General features: G+C 40.1%; 1 protein-coding gene across 1 annotated transcript in view; it reads left to right on the top strand.

Annotated features, from left to right (window-relative positions):
• Positions 1-15,996: 15,996 nt before the first annotated feature.
• Positions 15,997-21,494, top strand: part of CTNNA2 (catenin alpha 2) — a 1,199,753-nt gene continuing 1,194,255 nt past the window's right edge. Inside the window, exon 1 of the mRNA XM_079940963.1 lies at positions 15,997-16,210. The gene's annotated coding sequence lies outside the window, so the exon portion shown is untranslated. The remainder of the gene's footprint in view (positions 16,211-21,494) is intronic.

Below are 21,494 nucleotides of genomic sequence, written 5' to 3'. Positions count from 1 at the left end.
AAGATAGTATAAAGTACTCTTTTGGTGATGACTACCTGGGGTTTGGGATGGAGATCACATGTATTATATGGGCAGGGGATGAACACCTGAATAAAAATATTCAATTCTGTGAGAAGGGGAGACTGATAACTAGTAACACTCAGCAATATTAAACACAATCCAATGTTTTAACCACTAAACATTCGCACATATCCTTCCTCCTATATATAACACTTGCAAGAGTGTCCATGCCCAAAGAAAACAACCTGAAGATTTATCCATTCTCTTCCCTCAGATCTAGATGTAGCTTTTCATGCTGATAGTATTCACCCCAACGTACTGTGGTAGTAAGGGAACTGGATGCCATTATTAAAACAAACATGACAGATGAAGGGATAAAGAAGATGTGGTGTGTGTGTGTGTGTGTGTGTGTGTGTGTGTGTGTGTGTGTGTGTGTGTGTGTATACATATAAAATTGAATACTACTCAGCCATAAAAAAGAATAAAATCATCCCATTTGCAGCAACATCAATGGACATAGAGATTATCATACTAAGTGAAGTAAGTCAGAAAAAGAAAGAGAAATACCATATGATATCACTTACATGTGGACTCTAAAATATGAAACAAATGAACTTATCTATGAAACAGGAACAGACTCACAGACATAGAGAACAGACTTGTAGTGCCAAGGAGTGGGGGGTGGGGGAGGGATGGAATGGGAGTTTGGGATTAGCAGATGCAAACTATTATATATAGGATGGATGAACAACAAGGTCCTAGAGTATAGCACAGGGAACCATATTCAATATCCTGTAATAAACCATTATGGAAAAGAATATGAAAAAGAATCTATCTATCTATCTATATATATATGAACTACTTTGCTGTACACCAGAAACTAACACATTATGAATCAATTATACTTCTATAAGATAAATTTTAAAAAATAAATAAAAACAACAAGATATAAAACAAAATAAACCTCTGTTGAAAAAGGGGATGAGTGGGGTAAGAAACACTAGTGTCACAGGGTGATAAATAGATACCACATCCTCTTGGACAGAAATATAAACTATCTTATGACCTGCAAGAGAAGTGAGATCCTTGGTCAGCCAAACTGACAGTACCCAGTTCAAATTTTGGGATGGGTGTCCTTTGTCCATTTTACTCCCTAGTCATATTTAAAATGGCCATGAAGGGAATGTCCTTTGTAGTGATGGTGTGGTGTTTGCAGTCCAGTCCCAGGTGATTCAAGTTTGAGGATCTGAAGATTTTTCTGGATTTAAGAAATCAAAGACTGTTTTTAGCCTGGTTTAGAATTTCTTTGGCAGTTCAGCTTGCTTGAAAAATTAACAGGTTTTGATCTTTTGTTTGCAAAAATTTTGCAGGCATGGTAATCACACACGGTAGTTTACCTGGTCAAGGTCTGACTCTGATCATTTCATTATCTTAGCAACAAGCTTCTGTGTAATGCCCATTACCTTGGAACTGAATGACACTTTCATTTTGGTCTCTGTCTCAGAGCAATTAAAAAAATAAAACTTAGATGAAAAGGCACCAAAACTGTCATAATTACCACAAGTTAAATTCCCCCTGCACCTTCACAATGACATGATTAACCAGCTGAAAATGATTAGCAGAATTTCCTTGCGAGAGGTCTGAGGAGTTAGGCTCATCTTATCCCAATGTCTCCCACCGTTCTGTCCTCGTAGCAAAAACCTTAGCTTGGGATTTGAAAGAGTTTGGCTTTCAGTCATTAGGAAGAAAAGAATGGTATTTTCTGCCAATCTTTCTCTTCCCTATTTTCAGAAAGTTCCCTTTAAAGTAAGCCATATCTTTTTTGTAGACTTCACTGGAGGCTGGAAGACTAACCCAAAACAGATTGACGTCCTGACTTTTTCTTCTCAGTCACCCTATATGTCACCATTTATAAGTACATGGCCTTTTCCTAAGATAGAAGAAGTGTCATTTTAGCCAACTTTTCTATAATTGCATAGCAAATATCATCAACTTCCTAGTCCAAGAGGGGAAGATTTTTTTCATTGACCTCCTTCTACCTTGGTTCAGCACCATACACTTGTTACCAAATTTTGTGTCAGCCAGGATCACTATAGCTGCAAGTAATAGAAAACTCAAGTCAAGCTATATTAAACAACAAGAAAATAAATCATATCATGTAAGTCAAAGGTCAGGGGTAGGATGGACTTCACAAAGCCACCCCATCTTTCCTAGACTGATACAATGTCCTGCTACCTTGTATCTGTGCTTCCGAATGGGTCCCCTAAGTCAATTATCCATTTAGTAGTCATATGGTGATCTGTTGAAAATTAAAATCAAGTTATGTTACTCTCCTGACCAAAACACTTCAGTTGCTTCCCATTAGAAAAAAGAACAAAATCCTTAATCCTTTCCATCACCTCAGACACTCTATGTAATAAGGTCCTTCTAGATCTCTCCAGCCCTGTCTCTTGTTGCTCTTTTCTAACTCACTCCACTCCTGCCATTCTATTCCATTTCAATATTCCTTCAATGTGACAAGTTTGTTCCTACCTTAGGACCTTGACATTTGCTGCTTCTTTCTTCTTTTAAAGTTTTTTATTGGCATTTGCTACTTCTTATGCCCCAAACGATCCTACATGGAGCCTTGCAAGCATCGTTCCTTGTACTAGTGAGTGTTCTCCAGAAAAACAGAATCAATAGAAGATATAAATATCATAAAGCGTTGGCTCTCACAATAATAGAGGCTGGTTGGGGCTTCCCTGGTGGTGCAGTTGTTGAGAGTCCGCCTGCCAATGCAGGGGACATGGGTTCGTGCCCAGGTCTGGGAAGATCCTGCATGCCGTGGAGCGGCTGGGTCCGTGACCCATGGCCGCTGAGCCTGCGTGTCTGGAGCCTGTGCTCAGCAGCGGGGGAGGCCACAACAGTGAGAGGCCCCTCCCCCCCCAAAAAAATAATAATAGAGGCTGGCAAGTCCAAAATCTGTAGTGTGGGCCAGGAGTCAACAATCTGCTGGAGAATTTCTTCTTTCTCTGAGAAGCTGGTCTTTTTATTTTATTCAGCCCTTCTTTTGATTGGATGAGGCCCCCACACATTATGAAGGGCAATCTTTTTTACTCAGAGTTCACCAATTTAAATGTTAATCTCATCCTAAAACACCCTTCATGTTGACACATAAAGTTAACCATCACACTTACATACTGTTTCAGATCTGTTCTCATCTGTCACCTTCTCAGACAGAAATACCCTAATGCTCTTAAAAGCCTCTACCAATTCCTGCTCTCTATCTCTTTACCACACTTCACTTTTCTTCATGGCTTTTATCAGCACTGGAAATTATACTACATATTTATTTGCTATGTGCTTTTCATCTGTGTCCATTTCTAGAGTATCAATATTATTCTAATTTGTCAGTGTCTGTGGAATATAAACAGCATTTCCTATATAGTAGGTGCTTAACAAACTTGAGTTAGATTTTTATATTCACATTGGGGGGATGAACAAACCAATTTTTCTTACCCAGAGGAAGATGACTTATGCACAAAAATAATTGCAAGATTTTTCTACATCACATTGGCTGCATGGTCTATTGTCTCTCAGCCCCCATCTTCTCTGCTCTGAAATACTGGGGGTAGGGGTGTACAAAGTACATTCCTTGGCCTTGTTTCCTAGCTAACCTCTAGTTATATTCTTCCAATAGAGGATACTAGTAGGGCATCAGATAGTTGGAGGAATAGAGAAGCTATTGTTCTTTTCTCTTGTTCTTCTTCTTGAAATGTATTTGAGCAACTGCATTCTTCCATCCATCAGCAATACAGCTTCAGCTTCAATGGCACCTCTTCCATAGTTCTAGCACAAATTTCAGGCTCCTTTTCCATACTTGTGCTATCTAGACATCATCCTACCAGGGAAGCAGTGAGGGTTCTTTGGGGCTCTGATTACACCATCTTATTCCTTTCATTCTCCAAGAACTAGATGAAGTAGCTGCTTTCAGCAATTACTAATCTCTGGTGTACCACATCTTCATCTCCTTTTTTAGTGACAGTTATCTATGTATAAAATAGATAACTAATGAGAACCTACTATATTGCACAGGGGACGCTACTCAGTGCTCTGTGGTGACCTAAATGGGAAGGAAGTCCAAAAAAGAGGGTATATATTTATATGTATAGTTGATTCACTGTGCTGTTCAGTAGAAACTAACACAACATTGTAAAGCAACTACACTCCAATAAAAACTAAAAAAAAAAAGAATTTCTAATAAATATGTTATAATATTCCTGACTTAGATCCCAGAATTAAAGTCTGTTATCTGAAATCATCAGAGTGCTTTCTATTTATTCAGGTTCCAGGAAACAGACTTCAAAGATGGGATTCTTGGGTTAGGTACATTAACTAGCTGGAATATAGTGATGATCTTACCACCAGTGGAAAACCGGTTACTGCTAATTCATGACATGCAAAGGCATCTCATTTACCAAACTCTTATCTGTTGTTGCTCTAGATGATAGGCCTACTGAAGACAAAGCTCTGGGAAATCAAGTGATTAATGCATTTGACCACTATAGTGGTAATGATGACAAAACCTGTGGGGCAAGGCTTTTTTGAGACTGCCCTTGATTGCTTATAGAGAGAAATTGACAAGCCCAGGACTTTAATCTCTTAGTTCAAGGCAGGCCAGAGACTCACAGAGGTTTTATTGTGTTCTGAAAACAATGTCTCATTTATTGCAGCTGTAGGGGAGATCCTAAATCTCATCCCATATCTAAAAGTGAAAATTCCAGAACTACAATGTAAGTTGAATTCATTGCCTCACTATGTATCTTACGTGAACTTTTGAGCATTTGTTGGGAAAGAATGGATATCTGGTTAGACATGGATGAAACTGAGGACCTTAAACCGGCAAATCTCTTTGAACTTCCATTGATAGTAGAAATACTCTCCCATATCAAAGGCTATTAGTGTTTTGCTCTTTGGAGGCCTTGTAATAACCTCCTATAAGGAAGTTGCTTTGCAAGTGGATGCCTGTTGATAAGACTGATCTCCACCATGCCTCATTGCCTTCAGACCTACAACTTGAGTCAGATTTTGGCATATGTTAGGAGGCAAGAGCAAAATCTATCTAGGGGGACATGACATATACAAAAAGGAATTGTAAGATTATTATTTTTTATTCATATTAGCTTAAATTTGGGGTATATGTGTGGGAAATGATTCTAAGTATTTTGGAACAAACGGCGATTTACAGAGATTCTGTATCCAACGTGCTATATAAGCAGATAGGAGTGGTTCAGCTGTGAACACATCAGACTCTAATGTGACCTACAGTTAATGAAGTTCAGAGTCTACAATTTCCCTGACATAATGAAGAAATATTCCAAGGCTTAGGGAAGTAGAAGTAACAGAGTGTATCTGTTATTTGTAACTCGGCCATCCCCTAATATGTTCCTATATGAGTCCAGAGAACACTACATTAAAGACATTTGTAAAGTACATTAGTGAGAGAAGTAAAACAATCCACAAAAACTCTGTGATTCAGGGGGTGGATATGGGTATAGATGGAACAAGATTGACTATGAACTGATAATTATTGAAGCTGAATGATAAATAGTCATGGATTAATTATACTCTTCCTCTTCTTTTACATATTTTTGGACTTATCCATAATAAAATTAAAGAAAATGAGTTTTTTGGTGGCTATCTTTTGTTCTCTGAGTATGACATTGCAAGAGGCCAATTTTGAAATAGGCTCCCTGATTTCAGTGGAAACAATGGGATCCCTGAATGGCAGAAGCCAAGTGACAGTGCTTAACTCCTAGACAAAAAGTGTACATGATGGCCTGGTCTGTGGATGTCACCCAGCCACCAGTTTTCTAGCCTTTCCAATGCTTTTTCAATGGACTCGTTTGCAAAGTAGCACAGGTGTTCTCCAAGGGCTCAACAATATGGTCCTTCTTTACAAAGATTTTTTTTTAATTTTTGGTTGCGTTGGGTCTTCGTTGCTGCACGCGGGCTTTTGTCTGTTTGCGGCGAGTGGGGGCTACTCCTCATTGTGGTGCACGGGCTTCTCATTGTGGTGGCTTCTCTTGTTGTGGAGCACAGGCTCTAGGCACGCGGGCTTCAGTAGTTGTGGCACACGGGCTTAGTCGCTCCGCGACCTGTGGGATCTTCCCGGAGCAGGGCTCGAACCCATGTCCCCTGCATTGGCAGGTGGATTCGTAACCACTGCGCCACCAGGGAGGCCCTACAAAGATATTTGACTACCGTCCTTGCTGGGTGTACAGGAGCTACAGGGTCAAACTTAAGACCCTGATATGGCACCATTCCTTGTGGAGACCTGCCAACTACCTGGTATCAGATTGATTGCTTTGGACTTCTTCCAGCTAGAAATGGTAAATGACTTTGTCCTCAGGGGAACTGAAACTTATTCTGGATGCTGGATCTGCTTTTCCTGCTTCCAATGCCTCTTTCAGCACCAATATCAGGAGACTTTTGGAGTGCTCTGGTCACCATCAAGATTATTCCATACAATATTGCTTCTGACTGAAGAACTTATTCCAAAGCAAAAGGCGGGCAGCTATGGGCTCATACAATTCACTGATCTTACCATATACTGCTTGGCCCAGAAGCAGATGCCTTAACAGAGACATAGAATGTCTTCCTGGATTATTAGATACAGTGCCAGCTGAGAGACATGAATTTTAAAATTCAGGGTATTTTCCTACATCACACAGTACCAGCTTCTATTAGATACCGCACATGAAATTGTTTTACTCTTAATCCATTCATTAAGAAGAGAAGTGGACCTCAATAATTTTTCCCCATACACACAACTTCGAGGTCTGTTGGTTGAGCGGTCTTATTTCCATAATGAAAACTGTCTTAACCAGGAGACATAATGCTTTCAAGGAAATGGAAATTAAGTCTGCCACTTGATTATTTTGGGCTTCTTATTCCACTGAAACAACAGACAAATACTGGGCTACTGTGATTTATGGAGTGCTTACCAAGGAGAAGTTGGGTTACTCCTCCATAGAGGAGACAGTCAGATGATGTCTGGAACCAAGGAGGTTTCCCAGAGTGGATCTTAGGACTTTAATGTTCAGTTGAGAAATTAATGGAAGTCTATACAACCCAAAGAGACAGCTCCGCCTAAAACTTACACCCTCAGGAATGAAAATTTGGCTTACCTTCATCTGGTAAAGAACCATATTAGCTGAGATCCTGGCTGCAGGCAAAGTAAACATGGAATGGGTAGTAAATAAAGGAAGTTATTCGTATGTGAGTTCTAGAGCATGGCGTATATGTGTATACTTTTAAATGTTAACTAATTTTCTTATTTTCTCTTTTTTAATGTATGGAATAATGACAGTGTCTAAATTACTTCATTTTCTCTCATTCACTCAATCTTTCCAACACCTGTGTAAATCAATTCCCTGTATTAAATCCTTTTTTTGTTTGAGCTATCTGTAGTGGCCTATCTTTTCCTTCCTATACCTAAAAAGACTGTGTCATTTCCTTACTTTATACCCATATGCCATTTAAATCCAAACAAAAGTAGATATTTTTTCTATTAGCTCTCTTGAAAAGAAAGTTATTTCTTGGAAGCCACTGAAAACTTTTTTGTCCCATTTGTGCGTATTCCATCATATGTTAATTCCTAAATCAACTTCTCTGGCCAGGGAATGAAATGGGACATTGAGCTTAGTCCTGAGCTTTTGAACTAATGCCTGTGACAAGGTCAGTGGGATTTCCCCCTAGATCAGGCCTGGTCTTGGAGCCAGAGGTGAGGTTAACCTCAGCCTAAAGCACCGGAGCTGCATGATGGAGAGGTATAGAGCTGTTAGAATGGAAACAGAGTGGAATGGATACTAGGTAAGCAATAAACAGTGTGCTCTGTAGCTCTCATTGCATTAAACTGCACTTCTTTGTCAGTTTGCTTCATTATACTCTGAGGTCATTGATGGCACAAACTCTGTCTTTTATCTAAATAATTTACGTTGAGAATTTTGACTGTCAATAGGCAAATGTCAAAAGTTTCTTGAATGGATGAATAAATCAATGTGCCAAGGCTTCCAAATACTTGTTCTTAACAAGGATGAGTTTGAACTTTTAGTTAGAACATTATATATAATACTATACAATGCAAACAGGCACTTGGGACAATAGTATTTGTAGAATTGGAGATCTGCTTGTTCACTGGCCTTTATATTTCTGATTGTTGGAGAATATTTTCAAACAAAATACTAGAGGAAAGGCACGTGTGCATGGGTGAGTGCATCTGTATGTAGAATAAGGACTGTAGACATTTCTTAGGTAGTATAAATCTTCTGTTTGATGGAGTACTCATTGTTTTATTTTTTAAATTCCTAAAGCTCCTTCATAACATGTTTTGGTGCATGTGTTAAGTTAAAAAAGAAATGAATCTGCTTCAGCCATTTCAGAGCTGAACTAAGAACTTAGTGTTTTGAATTGTAAGAAGGAGTTATTTTTCTTCCATCAGTGGGAAGGTAGTAGAGCGCTGTGAAGAGTAGTGTGGACTCTGGAGCCAGACTGTATAGATTAAAAGCTCACCTCCACCACCCACCACTCTATGACCTGGTGCAAGAATTAACACCCAGAGCCTTAAACATATGAGGCACCTTTCATGTTTTAGTTGGGGCAACCCTTATTAAAACACCTTGTGTTTCAGATTCCTCATTGTAAAAATGTGGATAATATTAGTGATCTCCTCATAAGTCAATATGTGGAAAATTCTTAATAAGTCCTTAGCACTAGCATATTCTGTAAATGATATCTATCATTAAAACCATGCATCATCAAATCACATTTGAAACTCAAAAGTGGTAGAGAGAAGTAAGTCAGAAAATCCTGTCCCAACACGTTTTCCCCTGTAGTAATCAGGATTGTCCACCAAACATTTCAGCTTCCTTGTATTTCCAGGCTCATGGCAGTTTTGCACTCCAAAGTTCCTTGTGGTTATGTGGACTGTGTGACTAGTTTGGATTCAATACACAAGTTATTCCTGGACCAGAACAATTAATTGCTTTATTTCCCTCTGTAACGATGATGAATTAGAATCTCGGTAGTGGCTGTGCAGTTAGCGTGGGTCTCAGAAAGAGAATTATATAGAACAGAGCTAACACGTGACCCTCTGAGATCTTGGGGTTACTTGTTACCTCAGCATAACCTAGCCCAGATGATTCATACAGGAATTGACTAGTTCTATGATTATGGGAGAAAAAATACTTTGAGTCTCAGTTTCTCCATCTGCAAAATAAGGAAGCCACAGATGAAGGATTATCAGTTAAGACTCTTTGAGTTCTATAATAATAAGAATAATAATGGCAGTGAGGATCAGATATTTTACAAATCAAGAAGAACAGAAATAAGCTCATTAATAAGCTGTGAGAATCAAAGAACAGCAGAGTGCGGCAAAATCTAAGGTCAGCTCTTCCCAAAGCATGTTTCCTAGAACACTAATTGCAAGAGATACTTTGCGACAGAGGGTTCCCTGATCAAATAAATATAGGAAACACTACATATGATAGCTTTCTCTTAAATAACTTTCATGCACATTATGACATTCTAAGGATTCATGAAGGAAAGCTTTAAAATGCATTTCACCCAGCATTTACCAATTAAATTTCATGGTGATCACTTTTTAAATAATTTCACAGTGCTGGACTGGGCAGCTGTACTTTTGGTTTACGCAGTATGCTTTCCCATGCCGTTCCTCAAAGTCTTTTTGGTAATTGTTCCTTCTGCATGTGGTCACAAGAGTGGGCATATGAATGAGAGTATCTCATTCCTCTGGTCATAGTAATTGGTTCATAGATGAACACAGGCCTTTGCAAAACCAATCAGAGCCTTCACCGTGATTAATATTTTTGATGACCACCTGCATCTAGCTGAAACTTACTGAGACATACTTTAGGCTTTTCAGCTATGTGAGCCAAAATTCCCCTTTTAGTCAAACTAATTTAAGTTGGATTGCAGTCATTTGTTATTGAAAGAATTCAGACTGGAACCATTCTTCCTTAGAACAGAGTTTAGAAAAATACTCTTCCAGGATAACCGTTGAGAGTAAAATGATAAAATCTGGAAATTGTTAAGGAGTTGCCCCATCTTCCTCTAAGGATCCTGGGTCTATTAGGGAGCCTGAAGATGGGAGTGACATATTTAGTTTGAGGAGACATATTACTGGTTATTTTTTTCCTTTGAAAAGATATTTCCTTTTTTCTTTAAAAATAAATTTATTTATTTATTTTTGGCTGCATTGGGTCTTCGTTGCTGCACACAGGCTTTCTCTAGTTGTGGTGACTGGGGGCTACTCTTCGCTGCTGTGCACAGGCTTCTCATTGCGATGGCTTCTCGTGTTGTGGAGCACGGGATCTAGGTGCATGGGCTTCAGTAGTTGTGGCTCGCGGGCTCTAGAGCACAGGCTCAGTAGTTGTGGTGCATGGGCTTAGTTGCTCCGCGGCATGTAGGACCAGGGCTCGAACCTGTGTCCCCTGCATTGGCAGGCAGATTCTTAACCACTGCGCCACCATGGAAGCTCCGATATTTCCTTTTATTTGGAAATAAAACATTATGGAAACAGATCCAAAGTGGTCAAAATATAACAAGGAATAATCTTATTTTAATGTCTGATTCATTTCCTCATTCATATTAGAAATATTAATTAAAGAAAGAGCAATTTATGGACAATTTATTTCTCACAACAAAGTCAGGAGCACAGATAAAAATGGTCACTGTTTTACAGACTGTGGAACTAAGTCTGATTGACATTAAGTAACTTGCCCAATGTCAAAAAACTAGAATACGGTAATGCTGGAATTTAAAAGCACTCATAAATGCCATCCAATGAAGTTGGGTTTTTTTTTCAAATATGATAATTGATATAAAATCTCTCTGTATTAGTCTTCTATCACTGCCTTAACAAATTCCCCCAGATTTAATGGCTTAAAACAAATTTATCTCACAGTTCTGTGGTTCAGAAATCTTATGGGCTACACTGGTTTCTCTGCTTAGAGCCTTACAAGAATAGTATCAAAGTGTTGGCAGGCCTATGTTCCTTTCTGGAGGCCCTGGTGAACAATTCATTTCTGGGCTCTTTCAAGTTGTTGGCAAAGTTCATTTCTGTGTGGTTGTAGGACTGAGGTCTGTTTCCTTGCTGGCTGTTGGCCAGGGGTTATTCTCAGCTTCTAGAGGCTGCCCTCATTCCCTGGTTTAAGGTTCCCTTCAAATTCAGCAAAGCCGTTCAAGTCACTATCACACTTGGAATCTCTCTGACTCTTCTTCTGCCTCATCTCTCTGATACACCTCTTGACTCTAGCCAAGAGCTCATGTGATTGTATTCAACCCCTCCATATAATCCTGGAAAATCTCCCATTCTCAAATTTCGTAATCTTAATCACATCTTCAAAGTTCCTTTTGCCATGTAATGTAACGTATTCACAGGTTCAAGGAATTGGTGCATGGAAATCTTCAGGGGCTCATTATTCTGCCTACCACAATCTATCTATATAACATTGCAGCTGAAAAGTTTCAAAATGCAAAAGAAAGACATTTTATATATGTGATTCCTAAAACACCCATTGTACTTATTTGCAAACATTAAAACAGCATATACACACACACTAGGGATATGAATGATAAATATGCTTGACAAAGGGAAGTTAGAGTTGATAGGTAGTAAACAAGAATTATAAAACAAGATATTTAGTGGGTTTTTTTTGCGGTACGCGGGCCTCTCACTGTTGTGGCCTCTCCCCTTGCAGAGCACAGGCTCCGGACGCGCAGGCTAAGCGGCCATGGCTCACGGGCCTAGCCGCTCTGCGGCATGTGGGATCTTCCCGGACCGGGGCACGACGAACCCGTGTCCCCTGCATCGGCAGGTGGACTCTCAACTACTGCGCCACTAGGGAAGCCCTAGTGATTTTTTTAAAGTAATGAATGGAGTACATAAAAACAAAAGTGAGAGTTTCATCGGCTGATATTTTTTAGACAATAGAAGAAATCTGTAGCAAGGTTTGTGAGAACAAGATGAAACATATAAGAAGTCCTGGGGTACTCATACATACGCAAAAATACCATGACAAGTTCTGACATATTTAGGAGGTTATTAAAAAGTAAAATTTCTATATTATTTTTATTCATAATTGACAAAAGCTGGAAGCATCCAAGATGTCCTTTAGTAGGTGAATGGATTAACAAACTGGAACATCCAGACTATGGAATATTATTATTCAGCACTAAAAAGAATATTACTAAGTGAAAGAAGCCAATCTGAAAGTCTACATACTGTATGATTCCCACTATATGTCATTCTGGAAAAGGGAAAACTATGTATACAGCAAAAAGATCAGAGGTCACCAGGGGCTGGGGGAAGGAAGAATGAATAAGCACAGTACAGAAGATTTTTAGAGTAGTGAAATGATTATGTTTGAAACAGTGGTGGATACGTGTCATTTATACATTTGTCAAAACCGATAGAAAGTTCAGCAAGAGTGAACCTTAGTGTAAACTATGGACTTTGAGTGATAGCTATGTGTCAGTGTAGGTTCATAGGTTTTAACAAATGTAACACTGGCGAGGTGTCAGTAGTGGGGGGAAGTTTTGCGTGGGTGGTTGCAGGAGGTATATATGGATACTCTTTGTATTCCCTGCTCAATTTTGCTGTGCATCTAAAACTGCTATAAAATATAAAGTCTAAGGGAAGGGGATGGTGGGATGAATTGGGAGGTTAGTTTTGACATAAATACACTACCATGTGTAAAATCGATAGCGAGTAGGAACCTGTGGTGTAGCACAGGGAGCTCAGCTCAGTGCTCTGCGATGACCTAGGTGGGTGGGCTGGGGGTGAGTGGGAGGGAGGTCCAAGAAGGAAGGGATATATGTATACATATAGCTGATTCACTTCATTGTACAGTAGAAACTAACACAACATTGTAAAACAATTATACTCCAATTAAAAAAAAATGAATATCTCAGGAGGATTTGACAGAGATATTTCAGGAGCTGACAGACTGAATGAGGGTCCCAGTGTGTGGGGACCTGATATTTAAATGTATAAGCACTAGGGATAATTTTACTTAGGATTTGCCAGTATTGGTTTGGAGACTATTCTAAAAATCTAGATGTCATATCACTGCAGGTAAAACAGTATTTTAGTTACATACAGTATGTTTTTCCATTTGTACACAATAATGTACTTTAAACAGTACTCTTTTTGTTTGTTATTTAGCTTGGCATAAATCTTTAATATGAATGGGGGAAGGGAAAAACTGCTTGTTTTTCTTAGGGCTGTATATGTTTATGTCATTGAAATGAAGGACAATACTTAAATCGAGAAAACTGAAAACAGCCAGACTCACAAGCAGTCTCAAAACAAAAGAAATAAAGTTCTAAAATTTCCTCTTGGTTTAGAATGGGGACAAATAAAATGATAGCTTTTCAGTATCAAATGATAGCCTTTATTTATACAGGGATGTTTAGACTGTTATCTGAGAGAAATAAATATAGCTAAAATAATACTCAATTTGGATGTTTCCATGAAGTAGGTTGGGGTTGGAGTTTCCCCTTCATTCAAAATATAAAAGAGTTAGCAAAGTTTTTGGAGGCAGAGAACAAAAATTTCAGCTGTCATTTGCCTGCTGGTGACTTAAACACATTGCCTGAGTAATTTCTTATCATTATCTGACTGACAGACAACAGTCTGGTGCATTCTGAAGGAAGAGTAAGGGGACCAGGGGTCTGAGAAATCAGGGATGGCTTTTATGCCATTATTTTTACTAACTCTAATTTAAAGCAATTGCATGGACAAAAACCCTGTAAATATTTTGCAAATGACTTTTAAATTTCTCTCAATAATATCTAATAGTTTTGAAAGTCACTACAAGACAAACGCGAGGGACATCTCATTTTGACAAGACAGCACTTGGTCTACATTAGGTTTTCTTTGTTTTCCTCCTGTCTGTCTGCTGCCAATTAAAATATAGAATTATAAATTTAAGCTTAATTTAAAACAACACACAAAGCTATAAATGAATGCTCTCAACATTAAAGAGAGGTCTGATAACTCTTTGGCCTGTATTTTTTGGTTTATTCCCTACCAGCTGGATTAGAGAATGAAAAAATCAGAGTAACAACGACAAAACATCCTTGAGAGATTTTTCTACCTCATTTAACTGGAACTACTTTTCCCCTTTCCACATTCTTGGACCATTTGAAGCCAGAGGTGTCCTCTGACTCCAGGAAGATACTGTATAGTAGTAGCATGAAGTATCCCTATTTTTATTCAAGCACCTCCCTCTCTAAACTATCCTCCTCTTACCAGTTTAGGGCCTTGTGGTGCCTCCCTAAATCTTACCCATTCTTTACTCAAAGTCTGTCTGGGTCCACTTGCTTTCTACTTGTTCCAGTCCACGGTATGCTTTTCTCTTTTTCTACTCTGTTCCTATCTTTTGTCACAAATCATTTGGTACTCGGCATATACTTCCTGAAGCACACTCTGTACCTTCTTAGCGTCTTTCTCCTGAATCCATAGGCTGAGCCTAAGGATAAAGCTTGGTGGGAGGAGCATGCGACAGCACTGTCCATGGTCCTGAAACATCGTTCTAGGCTAAGGGATTTTTTTTCTTAACCCTACATCAGGTGATTCCTGTCCATATTCTCTCAGGGATTTTTAATTTGGCACAGTGGTGGTGTCACTAAAAAAGAAAGGCAAAAAGATATTGGGTGGGAAAGATAGAGGAATGGACAGAGATAGAGGTCTAAAGTCATTGACTGGAAAGAATAAGTCACATGGGTTTCACACAATCTTAAAACAATTGCAGCAGATACCAGCTTGGGAATGAAGGAGGGATGTAACATAGCTGATGTTGCCAATGAAGAAGGAATGGAAAAAATGCGTGCACCATGTGATATAAATCCGTGCAACTGTTGGCATGAACAAACACACTGATGCTTGTAGGCGAGGCCAGTTTGCATCATGTGAATGCAGCATCACTTGTGCCATACCAAACTGACATAGGTTTGTTTGTCTCTATTTTTCTCTCGATTTAAAAAGTCACTTGGCACTGTGGCAGAACAAAGGTAAGTGTAACTTACCTTTCGTATTTGATAAAGCTGTGCACCTTTTTCGGTTCTAGCACTTCTGTAACAGTTAAGTCCACCACCATCAACCCCCAGTTGATGGTGGTAGGCAGAGCACTTGCTCCCTGAAATCTCTGTGTAAGTTCCTTAAAGTATAACCTCCGCGAGGACAAACACCGTATACTAAACATTTTTGGACATCTCAACATGCCTAAGTAGAGTGCCTAGTACAAATTAAGGGCTCAGTAATATTCTTTGAATCGATAAAAGAACCACAATGCCCTCTACAGAGACAGCACTCAATAAAGGCATGTGAAATGAGCAATTGTGCCATTTGTTTTAACACTTCCACCCTCTCCTAGTCCCTTTTAAAGTCCAATCCTCTTTCTCTCGGTCCTCCAGATCCCAACAAACCTCCCTCCTGCGTCAGTCACTACCTTCGCTGCCCTGGGGCCCTGCCCTTCTCCTGCCACGCGCCCTCTCGGGCTCTCCCTTTCATCCTGCTCTGCAACCCTCGTCCCCTTCTCCCCCAGGACCTCTCCCGCACTGGGTGTCTGTCCCTGGTCCTCGGGCGGCTCACCGCTTCCCCCGCCCAGGGGTAACGCGGTTGTCATGGACACGGCACCTGCGCCCTTCGGCAGTGCCCCTTCGCCACCGTCCCCTCCCCCCACCTGCGGCGCGGCCCGCCTCGCCTCCCCAGCTCCTCCCCGCCCCACCGGCGCTCCCCAGGCCGCGCGCGCAGGTGGCCCCCACCCCGTGCCTTCTCCAGCCCCGCGGAGCGCGGAGCCGCGGCAGCTGGGAAGCCGCGAGGGCGCGCGCGAGAGCAAGCGGCCGCGCCTGCGCACTGGCCTCTTCCCCTAGCGGTGATCTGGGCCGCTGCCGCTCGCGCTTGGGCAGGACGAGGGGCGGGCGGGGGGAGGGGGGAGCGGCTTCGCTTCCAGCCCCGAGTGAGGCGGAGACCCGGGCTGGCGGGCGGAGCAGGAGGCAGCGCACCTCGGCCAGAGGCGGCTGCAGCAGCTGCTGCCCTCTTCCCCGCCGCCGCCTCTCCAGTCCCTTCTGTGATTACCCCTCCAGTTGCTGGGAACGGGCGAGAAAGAGGAGGAGGGCGAGAAACTCCCACCGACCCACAGAGGTGAGTCCCGGGCAAAGCATTCTCCATCCTTGCCTGCCTCCCTCCCTCCCTATCTCCCTCCCATCCTCTCCATCCTCCCCTCCCTCCCAGCTCCCCAACCCTCCCGCCCTCATCCTTCCCAACATCCCTCTCTCCTCTCCCCTCCTTTCTCCCTTCCAGCCTTTCTTTCATCCCTTTCTTCCTCTCTCCCAGCCCCACTTCCTTCCCACCCTTTCATTCTTCCCTGTCTTCCTTGCAGCCACTCGCCCTAGAGCGCAGCTCTGCCTCCCTTTCCATTTGATCCCATCTCTTTTTTCCCCCTTTCTTCACCCCTTCCACGGTGGGAGATCCCTTGCCTGGCACAACTGTCCGGATTCAGGGGCTTCCAAAAAATTGGGTACATATACTGAGAGACACACTCTTGCACAGTGGATGCCCTGTGGATTTCAATGTTATTTGGGTTAAGGGTCAAGTTGGATAGAGTACTGGGAACTGGAAGGCGAAGAGGGTCGGTCGAGGAGGAATCTATGGATTTTTGCTGTATTAGGGTGGGGGTGGGGAGGGTTGTCACTTAGACATGTTGCCAACAACCCCCGACTCCCCTCTGTAGCAGTTTATTTTTTCTTCTGGGAATTACATATTCCCAGTGTGTGTCTCACTAATTTAAAATCCAGCTTTCCCGGCTTTGATTGTCTCTGTGTGAGAAGCCACAAGGAGGGAAGAAGAGAGAGAAAGAGAACAAGAGAGGAAGAGGGGAGGGGAGGGGAGAGGGAGGGTGGTGACAGTGGATGCTTGTATCCTTTTCCCCTAGGCCTCTTTGGGTTGATATTTTCAAACCACCCGCCTAATATTTGCCTTGGAATTGAACCCTTGTGTCCTTGGTTCTGTCACTATCTATACTTCAGAGGCAGAAACTCTCTAAACTTTAATGTGTGTGCACCACAGCATTATTTGTGGAATGTTTTGGTCAGCATACAAAACACTAGGGTAGATTGATTTGGGAAAACAGGGAGCAGAAGAGTGGAAGAGATGCACTTTAGTTCATCATGAGTTAACTTCTAAAGGAGGACAATGGACAGTTTGGAGCAATGAGGTTATACTCCACAGGCTTAGAAATATACCATTTTGATAGCATTAGCTGCATTATACCTTTAGCAGATATCCTTACCCTTTTTCATCTACGTTACAAAAATTGTGAAGATGTTGGAAACATACTGTGTAATTTTGTCTGTGTTTACACCAGTGGAAAAGTTAAATTAGCTCTGGGACCATCATTAACAATTTAAAATTTCAGTTGGTTTTGCACCACTTGTTTTCACCAAATGATATATTTTACTTTGCTTTCTTTAGCTTACACTCCGACGCCTTCTATTACATATATTAGTAGTGATTTGGCAATGTTCTTGTTTGCAAGCATTGTTGCTGAAAAGTTTATTCATACATGGCGGGACAGCCCTGTCTCAGAATTTTTAGTGTATTCATCATTTCAGAAAGGTCCAACAAACAGTATAACTCAGAAATGGAATATTTAGAAGCCTGTATTTTGTTCTATCTATACTCTCTTTAAAAAATAAAAAATATAAAAACCTCTTAATATCTATAAATAGCTATGTTTTATGCTTAATGAGTATCTGGGGAGGGACTGAAATTAATGGTGGATTCATTGAAGCTGCCAGTAAGAAACTATGCTGTGGAGCAAATTACTGATTTTTTTTTTCTTTTCATTTAAGTTATTATATGCCAGTAGTGCAATATGCACTTTCACATTTTATGGGAATGTAAAGTAGGAGTTGAGATGAAGTGAATTACCTTCCAAAGTGATTGAGTGCTGATTTGATGAAAAGCTGACACAGTTAATCATCTGCATCGGTTTTGGGGAAGTGTGTGATATTAGGAATGATGGATCTACCCCCTGCCCCAACTCCCCTTGATAGGAATGCAATTCCATAAATGGCTTGGCTGACTGAAGCCATATGGCTTGGTCGAATTGTCAGTGTTACCAACATTCTAATGCAGAATTGCCATCAACCCTGTCCATATTTTAGTGGTTACGTTACTTAATAGCAGACACAGTTGTAGGTAGGAGTGTTTTGTTGTTGTTGTTCATTTCCCCGGAATGCCATGAAGCTAGTGAAAGACTTTAATAGTAATTATATATGAATACAATAAGTTAGTTTTATCCTAATGTACTTTCACGTGACTTTTCCCCTTCCAGCATCTCTCCTGTTCTTTCTTTGTGGAGCTTCATGGTTGTGAGTGTGGGGAAGAGGCAGCCCCTCAGTCAGCCCTGCTTTTTCTTGATTGCGGTTTTGCTATACAGAGTGATGTGGGTGTATGCCTCTGTTTTTAACACTGTGCTTACTATGGAAACAAAGATACTGTTTATTTGTCTACTTTGTAAATATTCATCTACTTAGTGAAAACAAAATTTATAAGGTTATTAACAAATAGAAAACATTTGTTTACAGCAAGATTTTGAGAGAGAGTTGAGTTAAAGTGAATAAAATATGAAACAGAAGAAGAACTGGCATCTTCAAAAAGCAGCCTGCTACTCTGATCATTATTCAGTTTACAGATAAAGACCAACTTCCTCTGAAGAATTTAATTTTGGGAGGTTTCTGCCTTTGGTTCACTGGACTGTTAAGAATGTGTGGTACAGAAAAAGACCCAGTACAACATCTTGTGGACCCTGTAGGAAATATTCTGGAACATTCTCTGTGCCTTTCTCAGAGTTCTTAAAACCTGCTCAACCCTCAGCTAAGTATATGCACTATTCAAAAGATGCCAAAAGACACTCTCTTTAACCTTAGCTTACAGCCTAGTTGAGGAGAACAGGCATTTGTGTGAGGTCATATTTCACAGTGGCAAAGAACAAGATCTTTGGAGAGAGCTTTCAATTTTAGCGCATGCTCTACTTAAGTAGTAGAGTGTTGAGCCCTTTCGTAGTGTTTAAGTCTTTCTCCTCATTTACAAAATGGGAATTATGGTAGACCCCGATTCTTAGGATTGCTTTAAGGGTTAATTAAATGTGTCAAACACAGTACTTGGAATAAACAAAGTGTGTCTTAAGCATTATTATAACTAGGAGAAATGGCTTAAGAACAATCCAAGACAATATATGATTATTTACTGGAAAGAAATGAGAAGCAAGTAGTTAGAGGGATTCTGAAGAGGACGGTTGTTTATGTAGCCAGGGAAAAATTATATTCAGGAGTAGCACTGGGGCTTGGACAGAGATTCCTGGGAAGGATTTCATGCAGGGTGGGTACCACAGCTGGAACAAAAGCAGAGAGGAGAGAAGCACCGTGTGTTTGGGAAGACTAATTACTTGAATACTAGGGAGTGTATTAAACGGTATTAAACATATATAGTCAGAGTAATTACACTATCACTTGGGACAAGACAACTTGTTGTATTGTGGGATCCATTTTATCACAGAATGTGCAGCTACCCAGAGGACCTGTTTTAGTTCTTTGTCTCACGCAAAGTCCCACACCAAGACGCAGAATTCAAGGTCTGTGTCACAATGAGGACCCAGAGTATTCTTTCTCTTTTCCTTAAACTTCAAGGCAGAGAGAAAGTTGAGCTTTCTAGACAATAAAGATTTAATATCATGATTATCACGTCTCTCTTGTTTTGCCTTAACCCACGAATATTCCAGAATATATACTTGGAGAATAGTAACTATGATTATTTTATTTTGTCATACATAAAGCTGGTAATTGTAAGGGTAATTGTATTTCCAGGAACTTTATTTTTACTTCGTTGTTGACTTTTCCTTGTTACCACAGGCCCTTTTTTTCTCTTCCTTTTTTTGGTGTTCAGGATTATTAATGATTCCAAATGGGTTATGCCCTTTCAAGTGTTTACTGGGAGGCTAGGGTGTGATGACAGCAGAGGGTCTGTCTGGGATTGTACACTGAGCAAGTTAAATATCTGCTCAGTGTGGGGTGACAATTGCTCATTGGCTACGTCTGTTGACATACCTTTATTTTTGGCTGGTATTTATTAACTATTTTGAAATATATATCCCTGAAACATGTATCCAAAAGCATAAATGATTTGAATTATTTTCTCAAAAAAGGATTTTCAGAAAATTTTACCTGCAAGTTACAAGTTTCAGTGTTTATAGTGCTCATGTTTAATTCATTTTTAATAGATAGATATAATTTCATTCCTTTCTCCAAAATAGTAAAATACTCTTATAATTATTTTTTTGTAGTTCTAATATATACAAAATTAGTCTCATGAATATTATGTTAAGATATATAGCTAAAAACGTGAATGTACTTCCAAAAGCTAGAAGTTTAACACCATAGACTGTAGCATCTTTGTTTTCCATTTTGGAAGTTTTCTTAATATTCTGATGTTTTAAAGATGCAGTGGATCTAAATAAAACATTTTCAAATGTATCATGTCTAGTCAGTTTCATGTTAAAGCACCAGTGATTTTTGACAAACTACTTTGAGATGTTTTAATTTTCCTCATAAGTGAATTTTTATCTTGGAGATGAATTCTAACTCAACCACAAATACGCATTCTACAACTCTTTGAGATCATTACTTGTAACACATTATAAAAAAGTGATAGTCTGACCTTATAAAGCTTAATTTTATAGGGCTTTTATTCCTTCTTATTTAAAGGCCATATCTGTGTATACAACTCAGACTGTTATCTTTCATATGTGAAGACAGTGTGCATTAAAGGGAGTGAAAAAGAAGCAACTGTGTTCTAAGTTAAGGTGGTGACCTTAACTTATAGAGAACAGGGAACTGTGGAGTAAGGATGAGATAAAATTAATTAATTTTGTTTCATCTATTGAGCTGAAAAATTTATAACTGCCTGTTCAATTAATAGGACACTTTTTATATGCTCATATGTGTAAATCGGGCTCATATTGTTCATTACGTACCTGCAGTAAATCCAATATCTTTTTTTATGGCGCCTTGATGTTTCACAGCTGAAGTCATGAACTTTTAATGGGGGCATGCCAGTTCTCCCACAGCCTACTCAGAAACCACAACCACTCCCTAAAAGACCAGAGGATTGATGTTCCTGTACCAGAGCAAGTGGGCTTATTGCCCAATGAGCAACCGAAAGACCAATGCTGAGGCCTTGGTCTTTTACAGAGAAAAAAGGCTTTATTGTAGGGTGGCCAAGCAAGGAGACAGGAGGCAAAGCTCAGATCTGTCTCTTCATCAGCTTTTGAGTGGGGTATTTAGTTTGGAAGTAGGGAGCAAGAAGGTAAGAGGGCTCAGAAATGAGGGATGAAAAGTAAGTGTAGATTTCATGTAAGTTTCAGTAG

The sequence above is a fragment of the Stenella coeruleoalba genome, assembly GCF_951394435.1.
Source record: "Stenella coeruleoalba genome assembly, chromosome: 13".
Classification (NCBI taxonomy): domain Eukaryota; kingdom Metazoa; phylum Chordata; class Mammalia; order Artiodactyla; family Delphinidae; genus Stenella; species Stenella coeruleoalba.
This window is presented reverse-complemented; position numbering and strand designations above follow the sequence as displayed.